This window comes from Molothrus ater, chromosome 2 (assembly GCF_012460135.2).
Source record: "Molothrus ater isolate BHLD 08-10-18 breed brown headed cowbird chromosome 2, BPBGC_Mater_1.1, whole genome shotgun sequence".
Taxonomy (NCBI): domain Eukaryota; kingdom Metazoa; phylum Chordata; class Aves; order Passeriformes; family Icteridae; genus Molothrus; species Molothrus ater.
Genome location: NC_050479.2, coordinates 103,354,529 through 103,372,080, shown reverse-complemented (window position 1 = coordinate 103,372,080; position 17,552 = coordinate 103,354,529). Strand labels below are relative to the sequence as shown.

Here is a 17,552-nt window from a genome sequence, read left to right as displayed (position 1 = left end):
TTAGAAAGAATGGGTCCTTTGTGGCAAAGTTTATAACTACAAATAAGCAGTGATATTTTCTAATTTTTGACAAAACATTTTTGGTTTCACACGCAGAATTCACAGAACCACTAGGCTGGAAGAGACATTTAAGATCATTGAATCCAACCCATGCCCTGACACCTCAACTAAACCATGGCACTGAGGGCCACATCCAGTCTTGTTTTAACCACATCCAGGGATGGTGACTCCACCACCTCCCCAGGCAGGCCATTCCAGTACTTTATCACTCTTTCTGTAAAAAACCTTTCCTAATATCCAGCCATAATTTCCTTTGGCACAGTTTAAGACTGTGTCCTCTTGTTCTGTCAATTGCTGCTTGGTGAAAGAGACCAAGCCCCACCTGGCTGCAGCCACCTTTCAGGAAGTTGTAGAGAGTGATAAGGTCACCCCTGAGTCTCCTTTTCTCCAGGCTGAACACCCCCAGCTCCCTCAGTCCCTCCTCACAGGGTTTGTGTTCCTAGCCCCTCACCAGCCTCGTTGCCTCCTCTGGATGCGTCAAGCTGTCTCAAGGTCCTTCCCAAACTGAGGGGCCAGAACTGGACACAGCACTGGACAAAGCCTCCCTAATATAAAGGGCCACCCCTCCACCTCTTCTCCCTTTCCTGTCTCTGCTGAATACCTTGTAGGCATCCCGTGCAGTGCTCCAGCTCTGTGAGTCATCCTACCATGTTTCTGTGATGGCGACTAGGTGTCTCCAAATGCCACGTGTGTCTTGTGACTGAATGACTTTCTGTCACCCAAGTATGATCAATAATCTTACATTCTCATTTATTTTGCTGATTCTTTGTATACATGTCATACTATGTAATCTGGTGGCCTTGAAGAAAGTGTGAAGTGTTACCATTATCATTTATCATGTTTGTTTTCATGTTGTCTTCCTAGAAAAGTACTTTAAGATGTTTTGTTTCTTTGTTTTCCATTATTTTTAGTTCATGTGTGTGCAGATACACTAGATGTATACTATGGTGCATATTGTTTTAGGAGACTCAAGCCCAGAGAGGTATACCTAGATATAGAAACTAAGGAAAAGGCTTTTTAGGAAGCTCTTGTTTTTTGGTCTTGGTCCAAGCTCATGAAGTCTGCCTAGTGTACAGTCTTCTAGGAATCTTGCTATCAGGACTTTTCATTGCCCAGAGGAGCAAAGTTGCCAACTGCAGATTTCAACTAGAGCTTTAAATCTATCTTTTTGTTTTTAGGACTCCTTTAAAGTCAGAGAAATTTTATACATTCTTCAGGAATCACTGAGAAACATTCTTTAAAATGACAGCAACAGAGAAGCATAATAATGACAACTTCACATACATTTAGGGCTTTAATGTCTGTGGATATGGGTTTGTTTTTCTAGTGAAGGCACTGTCTTGGATTTATTACCTTTCATGGTGGTTGGGCCAACTACCACCAGAAATTAGAAGAAGAAGTGAGACCATGTCTTCAGCACCTGTGGTAGGTCATAAAGTTTTGTAAACCATAACCAGGACTAAAAAAAGTAACAATTTTAGAATTAAAAATATTTTAGCTAAAGAATGCTAAGTAGTAATTTACTCCGTGCATACGTGAGTATAATTCTGAAATATATAATGGCCTCCTAATTTCATCTATTTGAAGTAGCAGATGACCAAATAGTTGAAACAGTATTGTGAACATAATTGCACAATTTAAAAGAACACGGAACCTTTTGTTTGAAAACAAACAAACAAACAAAAATCACAAATAAACAGCCCATTTTTATTGATTGATGGACCAAGACAGTAGCCATCACAGAAATGAGGGAGTGGCAATACCTCGGATTTTGTAGTTCTCTAACAATCAGAGATCTTTGCAAGATGTTCTGACTGTACCAGAGTGTGGGCATTCTTCCATATCTTGGTCGATTCCTTTGGTTTCCATTTGAAGCTGTTCTACATTACATTAATATAAAATACTAAAAATAAGCTATATTTTTAGCAAAATTTCCAGTAAAGTGGTTTTTTTTTTTCTCCTCTGTTTTTCATATTCTTACTGCTTATCACATTTTACTGCTGTTCGCTCTTGTTTGCTTTGTCAGGGAAAATTAAAAATCATGTTCATGCATAACTGGTAATTGTACATGAAACAGCCTCGACACTGAGACTCAGCACTTCCAACCCCTCAAAACTCAGACCGAGAAAAATAAATGATCAGTCTATCAGTCTGAGGCTTTAAAAGCATGAATTAATGTGGATTTCCTATCTGAACAGGATGTTTATGGTTGTGAATGTCACTATCACATGTGATAAAAGCCAGTAAAAAAAAACAAACCCAAAGCCACACAACCTACGACTCAAGGAGAATATAATTATAAAAATTAAAAATAGATAAGTTTGGTATTAGTTACCATTTAAAATGAAAAGTGAAGGACTTGGGAGATTTCAGTAGAATGAAAACCAGTATGGGAACAGATGTGGTATTAACAAGATAGAGAAGGATCTAGAAGCTTGGAATATAAATTATTCTGATATATGTACAAATATGATTTATAGTAAGAGGCTAAGAAATTGAAATACCTTTTCAGAAAATATTCACATAGAAAATCTTCTTTATCACTCCAATGATCCAATTCCACACTTTTCCTTGAAAAAGGAAGGCAAAATAATTAAAATATATGGTGTAAAATCCATAAAACTTATAATGTCTAGAAAATATCTAGAGCAAATAAAAAGCTTTATAACAACGGTATATGTGGCTTTAAATAATTCATTAACTCATTAAAGGAAAAAATTGGAAGAGAAATTGTGATCTAATTGTGATCTTTCTGTCTGAGTGGAAGATCAAAATAAATCTTAGAGTTCTCAGAGTTCAAGTATAAGAAGCTGGTAATTTTAGGGCAAAGGACCCAAGGATTGGTTTGTGTGGCTTGTGTATAGATTTCAGAAGAAATCACATTCTATTGTTTTATGGCACTGTGTTTCAAAAGTTCTCGACTTTGAAACATGAATGATTTGCAGACTTTTGCAATTATTCACAACTGTAGAAATTTTGAACCATTGGTAAGCAAGGACTTTGCCATGTAGATGTTTTAATTGCAGAAGAAAATTGCTACCATTTTAATTACCAAACTAGTAGACACCACAGAGTTGAAATGAGAGAGGGCATATATGTATCCTTTCCAAACCTTCATATAGTGATGAAAAATCTGGTGATTTATGCAATTAAAAGAATTTCAATATAAAAAAAATACAATCCTTTTTGGGTCACATCTCTGACTGAAATTTTGAGTTGTCTTTTTGAACACAATGAAATGTTTACTTGCTAATTTGTTTATGATGTTCTATCATGAAGAATTAATCTTATTATAATGTCATCATGTCATTGTATTTTTGGAATAAAGCCTGATCATGAGGTATCATTATAGAGTTAATTTAAAGCATACTGGAGCCTATTTGAAGAAAATAAAATCTAGGTGTAGTCACTGCTTTGCTTAATTATTTCCTTAGCTAATATTTTTCTTTCTCCTTTCTTCTCCTTTCTTCTCTGTATAAATAATTTTATCTTTCAAACTGGCATAGACTGAAACCTCTTACTTGCTGGCCTTTATCAGATAGAAAAGGAGAAATGTTAAGGATTGCTGCTCTTGGAATCTACATCTGAAATTCAGTTGAATATTGAGCAATTAAGGAATTGCATTAAGCAGCTTTCTAAAAGTCCTGATAACCTTCATTTTGCTGATTGCAGGGCTTTTTGCTTGCTCTCACATTGCGGGAATCTAGTAATAAAACTCCAATTGATTGTAATGATGCAAGGATAGTGCCTAAGTTGGGAAACAGTAAATGTAACTGGAAACTTGCATGCTTTTAAACGATTTCTTTTTTTTTTATCTCTTCTCTGGGCTTTTTCTGAGGGCTTTTTTGATATTAGTACTTTTATCTTCTGTTTGTATAAATGTAAACATGTCACATCCCTTTGAGTATTTTTACTACATCTATATTTCATATTTATAGTGTTCACGTGGTTTAACCCCAGAAGTAGCTTCAACCCACAGAGCTGCTCCTCCTACCCAGCAGAGCGAGGGAGGGAATTGGAAGGGCAAAAAGAGCTCGTGAATTTTGATAAAAAAAGAGTTTAGTAAGTGAAGCACAGCAAAGTAAGGCATTCTTTCCCTGCTCCCCACCAACAGGCAGGTGTGTCGCTACTTCCAGGGAAGCAGAGCCCCAGCACACACTGTGGTTTCTTGGGAAGAGAGATGCCAACAATCTTTCCTCTTCCTGGCCTTGAGCTTGTCATGCTGAGCATGGCATTGTGGCCTATGGAATATTTCTGTGATCATGGGAGGTCCACTGGTCCCCTACTGTGTACCCTCCCAATGCTCTGTCCTGCTCCAGCCAGCCAGCTGGGGGACAGAGGGAAAGCCCTGAGGCTGTGTAGGCATTTCTCAGTAACCAAAGCCAAAAGCACTCATGAATTAGCCACAAGCGCAAAGCACAGCACTGCCCAGGCTGCTATAAAGTAAAAACAAATATTTAAAATGTTGTTAATTCTACATTTTTGAAAAGTCCATTACTATGGCCTGTACAGAAGTTAGGCATGTCCGTTTTATGGTTTCCTTGTGCTCCTGGAACGCAGTTTTTAAGATGTGTATGATGTTTGCTACTTTTCAGTCTGAGGGTGTCAAGAAAGACGTGTTTTGAGGGAGAGGTTTTGGGTAGCAATTAGTAGTTGAGCTTTTTCATCCTGAGTCTTCTCTGACCTTACCTGGGTATTCCTCAGTGTAGGTGCTTCCTTCTTGCTCATTCTGTTGATTTGTTCATAGCTACTTTCACCGCTGCTTTGATTTGAGACCAACTTTTCAAGTTTAAATTTTTTTCTAACTGCTTTGGTCTATTGTTACTCTTGACCTTGCAAGCTTTTTGATAATTTCTATTTGGGGGCAGCTTCAGCTTTTAAACATAATCTCTATTTCCCCATTTGTGCTGTGCTGTTTCATTTACTTTCTCTCAAGTCTGTCTTGTGATGGGGAGAGAGTAGTATGAGTTTATCTTTGGAAGAGTTTGACTTAGCAGTCCCCATGCTACTGCAAAAATATAAATTCCTTACCCATCTTTTTAGCTTCTTTTCATCACATTTGGTTATTTTTCATTACTTTTGTTGTATTTCAGGCGATATAGATTCTGCTGTGTATTGCAGCATTTCATGCAATTTTTATACTTTGGTGACAGCAGATATGAGAGGATGAGACATTACTTTTGTTTCAGTGGGAGGGAGAAATCATTCATTTGGAAGAGGAGAGGAGAGCAACAAAGCAGTGGAAAAAGAGATATTTGGAACAAAATTCACCCAGAAAGACACTTGTTCCATTTTTGAAAAATAAGACAGCCTTTATGGGCTCCTCGTCTAATGAAGCTTTTGGATAACTCATGTAGACCAAATTATTCAAGTGAATTGGTTATTCCTTCCTCATTTTAAAAGCAATATGCTAACTTCTTTTAAAAATACAGCCCAAAGGAAAGTTGTCAAAAAATACAAAATTCTTTTTATGCTTTCTGCCACTTCCTGTAAAAATGCCTCACTGAGAAAGAGCTACTGCTTAAGAATCTGCAGGTTCTCTATAAAGAAGCATCTAAATATTTTTCCTCTATTCCACATAATTCTAAAATTCTGTATTTAAAATCAAAATATTATTTCTTGAGATTTATACAAAACCCTGAAGTTAATATGGAAAAAAGTAGATTTTTTTTTTCATTTTGGTTGTAATAAGAGCTTTCTCTGTCATAAAGACTAAATGCTATAGATGTTTGTACTTATTTGAAATAGCTCTGGTTTGAGAACCTGCAGTTATAGGAAGTTGTCCTATTTGAACTTTCAGTGAAGACCCAGTGCCCTTACTCAACCAAAATTCCTGTTGACTGCCATGTTTCTTTTCCTGAACTGTTTCACTATAGGATCTAGAGAGCAAGCCAACCTTCAGATTAAAAGAAGCAAAAAATGAAAAATAGTCACTTGTGATTGCTTAAACTACTGTGATATTAAGGAGTTTTTCCCAAAGAGAAAAAGACTAGTGAGTACTATACACTTTTTATGGAACTATTCCACTTTCTAATGCCCTTTTACTATGCTGTATTCTGAAAAACTAATTTTAGGGGATGAGCAGAGGAAAGATTTCAATAAATGTGATGTATTAGTTAAATATAGAAATCTGATATTTGACCCACTATCATTCTAATAGTAAATCACCAGCTTAAATGCCATATTTTGAATTTCAACTGTGGAAGAATCCTTGAAATAGATATTTCTCATCAGTGATGTTTAAATATTTTGATGTGATAATAATATAATTCTTAAACTTCCATTGGAAAGATCTTCAAAGTGAGTTGAGGAAAATTGTTTGAGTGCTCTAAAATGCTTTCTAAATTGTGACAACATCATGTATTGCAACCACATTTCATTTTTATAGAAGTTAAATGGCACATCATAGCCTTCTTTACTGTGGGTTCAAGTACTATACAGATAATGACATATTAAGTTTACTATTTTCATTCCAAGAATGTTTTGCATGTAAAATCCTACCCTCTGGTGTTTCATCATATGTGCTAATTGTGTGAACAGCAAAACAGAGATGTGCTTCTCTTTGTGTACATGGTTTAATTAGGAAACACTTCCAGAACAGGTGTAAAAAAGCACAGCTTCTTGGTAGGCATAGAAATTCACCAGAACGCAGGTGTGACACAAATAATCCTGTTCTTGTACTAAAAGCAAGTTTGTTTTCCCATCACACTGATAATTTGATCCTGAGAAGCTGTTAAGCTTAATAGCATTTTGGAGTGCTTTGTTCAAAGTTATGTAAGACACTTGCTGTTCCTTTTTTCTTTTTTAATATCAGTTGATGCATGACACAATTTGCCATCTTTCCTTTGCTATGAATACAGAGGTGGAAATGTAGAGCTGATGCTGTTTGAACTGTAGCAGACAAAGCACAGTAAGGCACAGCAACATAATCTTTTTTGCCTCCAATTTAGCCTTTCATGTAATCTGCAAGCTAATTGAGCACAACTGGATTGAACTTCTCAATTTTTCTCTATATGCAAGAAATGATTTATAATGAATAGATTAATTATGAGCCAGGCAGCCAGGAAACCACAGGATGTTCGGTTACTTCTGGTAATGAGGCTGGTTTGGTAGTTCACTGGCTGTTGTCGAAGCCCATTTTTTCAGCAGCCCTTTTTTTCATTTGAACAGAGGGTTAAAATAATATAATTACACTTCTTCGTTTTCTATTATCATCCATCACAACTTTGCTTTAAAAAAATGAGAAAAGGAAGAAAATAAAGAAAAATAAGCTTATGAAATATAATTTGCTGTCTGAAACAGATGCAGGGATCTGCTTATTAAATTATAAAACATGATCTATTGAGTGTATTGAGTTTCTGAAAATTTACCCCTGAACAGAGATATATTCCATGGTCTGAAAACTAATAAAAATGAATAAAACTTATGTTATAATGGATATTTTGCTTAGAGTACAGAAAAGACTGTTTTGAAATTTTCCTTCTTCTGCTTAATCTACTTGATTTGTATTTTATCAAAAAAGTGGTTCTGTATCTAGAAAATACAGAATCAGCATGCAAGACGTAAAAAAATAATAAAAAAAAAAAGAACAGGGGAATTAAATACACCAACTATATATCAGGAATAAATATTATGGTCAGCTAATATGCCATTTCCATGCTAGAGAAAGATTAAAAGCTTAGACATGTTGAGGATTAATATCTGAAAATTCTTTATATAATATGTATATGAAACGTACATCATTCGTCCCTAGCTTTTTCTCCCAGATCGCTTTCCCACATGGGGCAGGCAGCTGTAGACATTTTATATTATGCTTGACATATGCTCTTTGTCTCTCACTTGAGAGAAAATTACCAGAATAATGATTTCCAAACCCTGGGGCACATTGCTTTGAATTCGTAAACATCACTAGATATCGACTTATTTGATTCACTCAACTTCTCCTATTTTTTTCTTAGTCCAGCACTACCAATAGTGCTGGACTAAGAAAAAAAAATGGGAGAACTTGATCTATAAATAGTTTGATGTATAAATATTTTCCTACATGATGGATTAGAGGGGGACATTCTTGTGAGTAGAGTTGGGGTGACAGCTCTTGACCTACGTGGGGAATCTATGAAGCAGCGATCAGAGAGCCAGAAATTAGTGAAAACAGGTTAAGCCACCTCATATTTCTGGTGATTGGCAGAAATCACACACTGTGTGTTTGACAGGCTCAGTGTGTGTTTCAGTTCATGTCCTTGTTCCAGGGGAAAATCAGGTTGGCTGTAATAATTGTAGGTCACAGGTATTGTGTGTGTTCAGTGCTACATCTTCAGTTTCTGAGGAGCACTGCTCTTGTTCTGCGTGTATGAGAACTCATTCAACAGTTTATGGGTATCACAGTTGTTAAGGTTATGACAACATGTCTGCCATAGCCCTGAGAGATGCCATATTAGTCAGAGGAGCAGCCCTGTATCAGTACAGTGTAGCCAACAACTTGGACCACAGGAGTTGCAATGGTCTTTTATTCTGACTCCCTTTCTTTCACTTTTGTATGTCAAAGGCATGAAGCTGAGAAGGAAAACTGCTTCAAACTGAAAGTGTGATCAGTGAAATATAATGCAAGTTCAAAACGGGGAAGTGAGAGAGTGAATCAATGGTAAATAAAATACTGTAGAAGGAAATGAACTTGAAAAGATAACAGCCAGTGACAGATAGAACACTTGGAATAATGCTTGGAATTATACTCAGATATAATCAAGAAATAAAAGAAAAATTTTACAAAGCAATTATTCCAGAATAATTGAGTTGAGAAAATTTAAGTACTAAAGAATAATGAGCATTTAATTGTTCTGTAGTCCCTATTGCCATATTTTAAAATCAACACATGCTCTCTTTGGGCTGAGGTTCACCAGAGGACCAAATACTAGAACATATTCCTGTTTTACTAGGGCTCTGCAGCCCATAATAGGTAGTTCTGATTTCTGTAGCTCAGGAGTAGCTTCTTCAGTGTGGCACATGTTGCTGTTACAGGGAGGTTTTTAATTCGTGCCTATATTGCCTACAGAATATTTATCTTTTAATTAAAGGTCAAAATAATCTCAGTAAGGGCTGTTTGTACAAAATCCTCTAAGAGATATAGCTGTGGAACTGTGGTTATTATTCCTGTGTGTAATACACTGTTCCCTGTATGTTCCCTAATTCATATGAGTGGAAAAAACCAGAATTGTTGAACAAACAGAACAAATATTTATTCCAGCATGAGTACAGAAATTCAGAAAAAAAAGGCTACACCTTCACTAATTAAACAGTTAAAAGACTATGAAGGCTTCTCAGTTTACTTAGGAGTTTCATTTTTTTGTTCTTCCAAACTAGTAGCATATTTTGTTCTTGTCAAGCTAGGATGCCATAAATAACAATTAGCTACTGAGGAATAAGGGTCACTCTCTGAAGTTACATAATATTATAACTCACTCCCGTGACAGAAACTACTGTTCATTGGCATGGTCAATCCTCTGAGGCTGTTCATAAAGAGCACACCTAAGTCAAATTCCAGAGTAATGGTTATGGCAGCTTTCAAAATAGAACTAATGAATAGGATTGAAGTGAATGCAAAATTTTCCTGTGGATGGAGTGGCTAAATTTTCTTCATTGCTGTTATTTGGGAAAAAAAAAAAAGTTCCTAAAGGTATCAGAAGTCATTATTCTGAGAGCAATATTTTATTTTTTACACTAAGCAAAATGTTTTTACCAACATGGGATACAGTTCTGGATGTTATTGAATACTGGGGAAACTGATGAAATTTTCAAGTAGAAAGCAAATATTCTAAATATCTATGTACATGTAGGCACATATTAAAATACATATAGACACATACCTGTGTACTCTTAATACCTGTGTGCAAACCCTCTCTGTACTTTAGCCAATGAATTGAAACAGCTTGTTTGGCATCAATAAAGAACATCAGGTTTTAAAAGTTTGTTTCATTTCTGTCAGATTCACTGAAGGCTCTGCACAGATTCTGTACTGTAATATATATGAGACTGAAATAACAGAGTTCTTGCAAAATCTGGCCTTGTCATAGAATCATTTCTTTGGAAATGGGACTTGTTCCCACCTGGTCTTGATTGCATCCATTGCTTGAAATGTTTATAGCTCCACAGGCCCTGTATTGCTCAACAGTTATGCATTAACACACAAAGCATTTGAGTACACAAGGAAAACCTGGCCTTGAGAGAAGTGATAAATGCTCAAGTCTTAAATTTTATTTTTTTTTTATATTTAAATTAATCTTTTTAGTATTTTTGATAAATTCCTAGTTTCTTTCACTATAGCAGTGCTGAGTTGGTTTTGTTGTTAACAAGAGAAGATGGGGGAGGCTGCTTTAGCATGTTCCTGCACGGAGAAATAAAGAGTGGCACTGCAGGTCTCAGCCATTATTCCTGGAGTTGTTGCTCCTTCACATTTCAAAGGCCTGACACTGCTGTGCTGAGAGCCCTGACAAGACCAGTTGTAATCCTGAAAAGCGAAGTCTGATAAACTCATGAGCAAACAGCAAACAATGCTTTCCAATTTCTCCAGTTTTTACTCAGTTATATCTCTTGGGAGTTTGCAAAAAGTTCAAATATCTTGAAGTACTGCAGCAAAAAAAAAGTAGAGAGGTACTTGTTCATGAATTTAATTTGTTTCTCAGTGGGTGATGTGGGGCTAATATCAGTGTCAGGCTGATGAAATACTCTTCTGTACTTAATTAATCCAAAATCCTGAATACTCCTTCAGACAGTCTGTCAGTAAGGCACTTATTAATGACAAATTCTACTTATGGTATCAGCTTTTAAAGCTAAGAAATTAAATAGAGATATTTTGGGTTAGGAAGGGGGAAATATGTTTAAGTTCTATACATGTGGTACAGACCTAAATGTAAATGGAGGAAAGGGATTGTGGAAGGATTCTTATCACACTTGAATGAGTCATTTACAATATGGAGCTTCAAAACACGTACAACATGTGGGAAGGGGATCCCAGTGATGAATAGTGAATATCATGGTAACATTTTTTTGCTGATTCAGTCAGTTATCTTAAGAACAGGTCTCCACTCTGTTTTAATATGGTTTGAGTTTATAATCAGAAAAATATAAATACTGCATTGTTTTAATGTTGTTCACTATCAACTTCATAGGTCTGTGTATTAGTGAATTCACTAAGACAAGTTAAAAGACTAGAAAGACTGTTAAAAATATCTTCTTAATATTCAGTACTAATATATTTCTATCAGAATATGCATATACAAACTACTAATATAAAAGCATCTATTTTTTTAATGAGCAACAGTGCGGCCAGCACGACCAAGGTAGTGATCCTCCCCCTGTATTTGGCACTGCTGAGGCCACACCTTGAATCCTGTATCCTGTTCTGGGCCCCTCACTGCAAATAAATTATCTTTTGTACAGTGCCTGAGGAATATTGAAAGATGTTGTGAATTTCTTTTTTTTTCTTTTTTTTTTTTTAAGAGGAAAATGACATAATGTAGAGTGTAGAGGAAAATTGGTATTTTTCACCATGTCCTAGGAATAATGACCTTCCATGGAAACAGACACATTTCCTTTGTGATTTGTTATGGTGGCAAAATAGACTTTCCTTGAAAATGCTTAGCATACAAGGTTTTCATATAAGTATCTGTATATTTCTATGTTTTATTTGAGTCTTCATTCCTTGCTTAGAAACATAAAGTACTACTATGCACTATCTGGAGGAAAACAACAAGAAACAGAATTATTTTATGTGGCTTTCTAGATTGCCCCAGAATACACGGAATAAATGGTGCTGAAAGACATATTTCTAGGGGAGTTCTTGACATGGATGTATTTTGTAGGCAAAAAAATTTCTCTGTCTGATTATTTTGTGAGCTGTTGCAATTCAGATTGAGATGAGGAGAAACTGGGGGACAGATAGGAGAAGCTGCTGTGGCAGAAATTTATTTACATTGCTCCAGAAATACTGGTCAAAACCAGAAAACATAATGGAAAGGCTACAAAAAGAAGAACATTAAGACATGGCCTGACTATTCTGTGGTGCTGAAAGGAAAGCTAAAGCTCAATTTAGGCTGAGAGTGAAAAGAAACAAGATTGGCAGCAAGGGCTGTGGCTGTTAGACTAACAGGAGAAAGATGGGGAGGAACCTGCTGTTGAACAGCAATCTAAACAGATTCAGGAGTGGAGGAAGAGGTGGATGCTGACATCAGGAGAATAAATGGGTGGAATAAATTGATGTAAGGAAAATCTGGTTGGGATTGGGCCTGAGTAGAAGGAAAGATATTCAGATAAACTTCAAAGGAAACAAAATACAGCACTCCACACTTATCTGTACAGAATTTTTGATGGCTAAATCAAATAGCTGATAATAATTTCTCATTTTCTTTCTCCCATGTCTCTAATGGAGAGAAGAGAGAATTTCTCATCAAGAGAGAATCCTGTCCTGTATTAGAAACCATCTTCAGATTTATTTTTTTAATCTGAACCAAAATGCAATATTAATATTTACTGATCTATTAGGGACAAAAGCAGGATTAATGGCATGTGTTTGGTAATAATCTGGCAAATGAATCTTTGTTAATAATATAGAGCCTGTTTATTGATTTTTCATTTAAGAGGGAAAAAAAAGCAAGCTGAATAAATTCCAGAAGCAGCCTTTGTCTCATTTCTGTAGGGAGATATAGTTGATTCACTAGATGAAAATGCAGTAAATTTAAGAGCTGCTTGCATATAGAGAACATATTGAAAAGCAGTTGATATAACTTGCCTGTTAAATCAGAGAAACTTAATAAACAATCCTTTGAAGTATTCCTCGATATAATTTTAGATTTTATAGACACAATTTATAGAGACAGTCATCAATCATTTTAACATTTATGATTGCAGAATATAAGTGTGTTTTCATGTTACTCTAGGAAATGAAATTAAAATATTTAATTAACAAGCAAAATCTAATATTTTCTATTATGTTTTCATCATGTATTCAAGAACATGATCTAAATTAAATCTCTAAAAACTCTGAACAGTGTTGCAGTGAGCAGCAGTAATATGAAATTAGAAAGATTAAGTTGTTTAATGTCTTTTCTTATCTTTAGCATTTAGATTTAGCTGTTCTTTGTTTCAGAGTTGTTTATTTGTGCTTTCAGATTTTTAAGTAAATGTCGCCTAAAGCTGTACTCTGCTGAAGATAACCCAAAATATGCACAGGTGTGACTAATCCATGTGTTATCCTGCCCTTTCTTTTCCTAAGACTCTTGGAGCCATGCCTTGATGTCATTATGAGCATTGCAAAACAAAGTTTGGGATTTCAAGCATGCTAGAGTTTGGGCTCTGCTTTCAAAGTTGTCACATAGGAGGAGCCCCTTTAGGGGTTTGGTGTTTGTACTGCAAAGTGCGGTAACAATTAGAGAGTCTGGTGGAATGAGGATGATGCCAACAAGAATCATCTGATTCCATTCAGCTTTCTGGAGGCATCCATGCTTCCTCAGAAAGGTCAGTGAAGATTTTGGCATGGTCATTCCCAAGGTAATAAAATAAAATGTCAGCAAATCCCAACCTTCTGATAACACAATTTCTTTCTTCCTGTCTCCTGTGCACAAGCACAGGAAAGAACAGCTCACTAAAAATAGGCTCTAAAAACTTTGCCAGCTGGTACAATATTCCATTCTCTGCCTTTATCCAGAAGAATAACTCAGTTTACTTCTGAAATTCTCACATCTAGAACATAAATTCATACATATTTCAGAGACCTAGATTAAAAAAAAAATTAGTCACATGTACATTCCTACAGTGCATACACATACCTATTGCCCATCAAAAGATATCTTTATTTTTGTTCCTTATCCCTTACATTTGGAGCCTGAGCCTATTAAATTCAAGTATCTTCCAGGATTTCAGTTTTCCTGAGTTACTTGTGTGAGAGAAATGTGAAATTTCTGTTATTTTTAATATCAAGCTGTGGGACACGTTGTTAAAATAAATTACCTCTTCAGAGTTATTAACAGCCAGTTCTCTGGAAGTGGATTTTGCAGCTGAAGAGATCAATTCCTTTCCAACTCTTTTCCCAGGGAGTTCAGCACTGAGATGGGGTTTTGTACCTTTCCTTGAAAGTTTTATCATGATAGACACTGTGACAGGTTTCATATAATATAAGAACACATATCAAAAGAGCCAGGAGACCAACAGGGAAGGAAAAAAAAAAAGAGATGTCTCAGTAATATAACCATGTAATGGAAGCACAAGTAGTTTGATGAACTGGGTTCCTCCATCTGGCATCTTCCACTAACACCAAAAAAAAAAAAAAAAAAAATTCTGAGATAAATTTCTCACCTAGATTTTCCTGGATTGCTTTAATCACTTCATATCTTCCCTCTGAGAGAGGTCCTGAATAATGGTTTCATTAAAACAGAAATTGTGGGGATTTCTCTTGTCTTAACAGGGCCTGCTGTTCCTGTAACTCTGCCTCACCATGACAGACGTCTTCTACCTTTCTAATTCACCTCATGGACCAAAAGAAATTTAATTTATCTTTTGGTTTGGTTAAAGAGCCATCACTGGCCATAGTGAGGTATCTCTGGTTTTGTAATACAAGATTGCCTTCAAATTTTTGGAGTGTCAGCCACAGGACTTCTCCAGCAAAAGAGCTGCAATGCTGTGCAGAACAGAACCTGGTGTCTCTGGTAATCTGTCTACTACTGATTGCTTACAGTTGTAGTCTAGTTAATTATGTTAGTGAAAATTCCCTTTTTGATGAAAGCGTTTTCTAGAAGCAGCTTGAAAAAGTCAAACTTCCTGGTTATTTTCCTGTAGACCGAGTTCTTTCTGGATAAAGTGCACTGTAGAAATTATTTACAGCTCTCCTAAGGTGATTTGAGAATTCTAGCTGAGCCAGGAAATTAATTTATCTGTCACCTTTTTCTACACTTGATGCATACTGAGTTTATCCTTCCTCCTCTCAGTGTCATTTAGGGAATTGGTTTTTGAGTTGTTTCTCTCATGCCTTCTTGAAACGTTGAAAAATGCTTCCAAGGCTGTTCCTGTGAAGGCTAAGAAGTTGCTGTAATCTCTATGCTGAGACTCTAATTGGATAATGTTTATTGTAAGATCTCCAAATTCATAGTGGAAGTGAGGACACTTCTCTAGAGCTCAGACTAGATGGGAGGGAGGTACCACTAAGAAATGCATGTGACAACTGTCAAGGTACCACCAAGTGTTCTACAACCAATTTAATAAATCCCTTGTCATCCTCAATCAATTCAGGAATGAAAATGGAGTGTATTTTTTCTCTCTCTCTTTTTTTTTTCTTTCAATGAAAGATTAAGAGATGCCTTTCAGTGCAAGTAGATGTTTGCTCTATCACTGGAATGCTACAGAGAGATGCTTTTCTGCTTGCAGCTTGAATTCTTTAAGTTGTGCAATCATTTCATATCCCTCTTTTTGCATTTTGTACCCCATCTCTCTCAAAGTCTTTCTAAGACCATCTACTTCTAGAATTCTGCTGATTAGATGGACAGAGGAAGTTTTTTTAGTTCATTTTGTCCTATTTTAATGAGCTGACCATAAGTAGTTAAAACAACAGAAAAACTCCAGTGCTCAGTGATGCACACAGCAAATGCAGACACAAACTTATCTCATGAAGTTTATAAATGTGCAGAGGTTAATCAACACAGGAACTTTTTATCATCTCTCCTTATACCTTTTGGCAAGGAAGACCCAGAGCAAGGCATCTGACTATTCCTTCTTCACTGTTTTTGTAATTGTGATCTAGATTTACTGTCGGTAATCGAGATGCAGAAATACCAGAGAGTTTCTAAGATATCACTGAAGTTAATCACTTGGAAGTCAAAGTACTGAGGGTTTCCAGTTTGGAGGAGAGGGGATTACAGCTCCCCCCACCCCCAACTTTTAAATGAGAAACGTTAATATGAAGCTTTCTGTCAAGAACTATGTGCATTTTTTATTTACCATTCTTTTTAAAAGGAGACACTCTGACAACTACCTTGAGTGTCCCTTGGCAACATTCTTGATTTCCAGTTTTACTAAAGCATTCTGCAGTGAATGTTTTAGTATGGACAACAAAGTTATCTTCTAATTTTAAATTATCTGTTATTGCTTTTATGCAGTAACTGGCACATTGAACTTACCTAGCATTATATTTCTCTGGCTTTCCTATGTTTTGGGGGTTTTTTTGTTTGTTTGGTTTGGTTTGGTTTGTCTTTTCATATAAAAAATATTTTGAGTGAATTACTTTGCATGTACTCCTACAAAAGTCCAAAATGATGATCCATTTTCAGAATCTGATTTGGCTTTTTCATTTTCTAATACTAGTGATGTCTTGCAAATCTAAACAGTGCAAGCAGTTTCAGTTCTTTGAACCTCCAGTCTCCAAGCCTGATTTAGTCTGCATAAATACAGATTGAATATCTTGGTTTGTGTTGTAAAGTAAAAATGAATTGGCCTAATGAGATGAGTCTTCTGGTTTATGCTACTTTTTGTAAATTACTAGTGCTCTAGTAAAATGTCATAATCAGGGAAGTACATATTGTATTTTCTCCCAGCATGTACTTTATGGTGAAAATAAGGGTTTTTTTCTTGATATGATAAATAGATAATGGAATGGAAAATGAACTCTTTTCAGTTCAGTCACTTCACTTTCTGTTCAGCCTTTTTATGCAGATAAACAAGGTTGGTTAAACATGTGGTTTTTCTCAGGACATTTACTTAGGATATTATTTCTGCTTAGTCCTTTTCTAGGTTTTACTAGTTGATGCTTAACATGTGACTAATGCAGATCTATGTAATTAAAAATGTGCGCCTGACACTAGTTCAAGTGGTGATACTATGTGAAGTCAGAAAACTAGCTGTTTTATTTCTTATGGATTTTTTCAGAAGATTAAATATGAAATAAAATAAAATGCAGTCATTTAAGTAAATTATTTTTGTGTAAAATTCGGGTTCAAGGACATTAATTTATTCAAAGCTATATTTTACTACAGTAATCTGGAAGTAATACCTTGTTTGTTTGATATCAAAGACCACATCTTTCCCTCATGTGATACCTCCAATTAAACTAGCTTAGATGAATTTGTATTTATGCATTTTTGTTTTCATTATGCTTAATTCAAATAAGTGATGTCAAGATGTGTTTATAATCGAACATCACAGTAGTTATATTTATATCCTGGATCAATTAATAGTCATTTTTTTCATGAGGTTCTTTGCCTGGAATACATTCTTCAAGCTAATCTGATAATACTGAAGAGATTTTGCAGTTGAATGACCTCTGTAGGGTAGAGAAGAGTGTGGAAGATGCATTTTCTGCTCACAGGAGCAGCACATGGTGTGTGTTAGCCATGTTAACACTGACTAATTTGTGCAGAGCTCAAACTCCTTGTAGGGTTTGGTAGCCAGTCTCAGGAGGATCAGCTTATGGGCGTTAAATGGTAATGCTATCTTCTCTGATTTAGGCAAGGAATGTT

General features: G+C 35.8%; 1 protein-coding gene across 2 annotated transcripts in view; it reads left to right on the top strand.

Moving 5' to 3' along the window:
* The window catches only part of NCAM2 (neural cell adhesion molecule 2), a 274,685-nt gene that overhangs the window by 100,352 nt on the left and 156,781 nt on the right, over positions 1–17,552 (top strand). The window lies entirely within an intron of this gene.